Consider the following 948-nt stretch of genomic DNA (forward strand, 5'->3'; position numbering starts at 1 on the left):
ATTCCGTACTCGTGGTGGGGCTACGTCGTGGGAACCGTCGTCTTGTGCATCTTGGGCATGTACTTTCAGCTGCAGTCGACGGCGGCGCCGCCAAAAGAGCGCAAACGCTACGTTGGAATGCGCGGCAACCCGTTCGTACACTGCTAAACCAACAGGGTTGTTATTCTATTTAAACCCGACATTTGGACTCGGTTTTTGCGGGTTCCTTGGCTCGTGTCTGCGAGGCGAGCAGAGAGTTGTTATGCGGAGAGTATCTCATCAACACACAACACCAACCGCCGTGCGAGGCTGCCACGTGTGCCACACAGCTTTCACAATATTTGTACAAGGACGTGGGTTGGGCGTTCGTAGACCACGCGCTCATACATGAATAGTCGAATGCAACTCAAAACCATTCCTTCGCGCGACCACCTCGCTCGGGCTGTTGTCGAGTTATGGTGGTTTTGGCGTGTAGACCCCGCCTTCTATTGACGTTCACCAGCTACACTACGTCAAACTCGAGTCGGCTCGTCCCAAAGGTCCCATTAGCTTGTGGAAAGCACAGTCAGATACAGACTGCAGCTGAAAGGGCTAGGCAATGCGACGCGCCCTCGAAACCAAGCCCCGAACCTCCGATCTTGCAGCGTCGTGCAGCTGTCAATTCACATGATCAAATAATGCGATGCTGTTGGAGTCTGCTGCGTTTGAAGAACGGTGCCCTAGGCCACAGTACGCCACTGGCGACTCTGTGGCTTACCTGGTAACTTGCATTGCAAGCGGAAAACCATTTTGATATCTATCGCATGTTCGAACAGTGTTTGCAAGCTGCCAGAAACTGCAGTAAAATAATCACGTGGTTCTTTTGTGCCGACTTATGCTGAAAGATTTCGCAGTATTGTCTTGATTTTTGGCAGGGCTCCATTTTTCCGTGACGCGCGCGCTTATCGAAGGCCATGCGGACGTTCGATC

This window comes from Saprolegnia diclina, assembly GCF_000281045.1.
Source record: "Saprolegnia diclina VS20 unplaced genomic scaffold supercont1.104, whole genome shotgun sequence".
NCBI lineage: Eukaryota > Oomycota > Saprolegniomycetes > Saprolegniales > Saprolegniaceae > Saprolegnia > Saprolegnia diclina.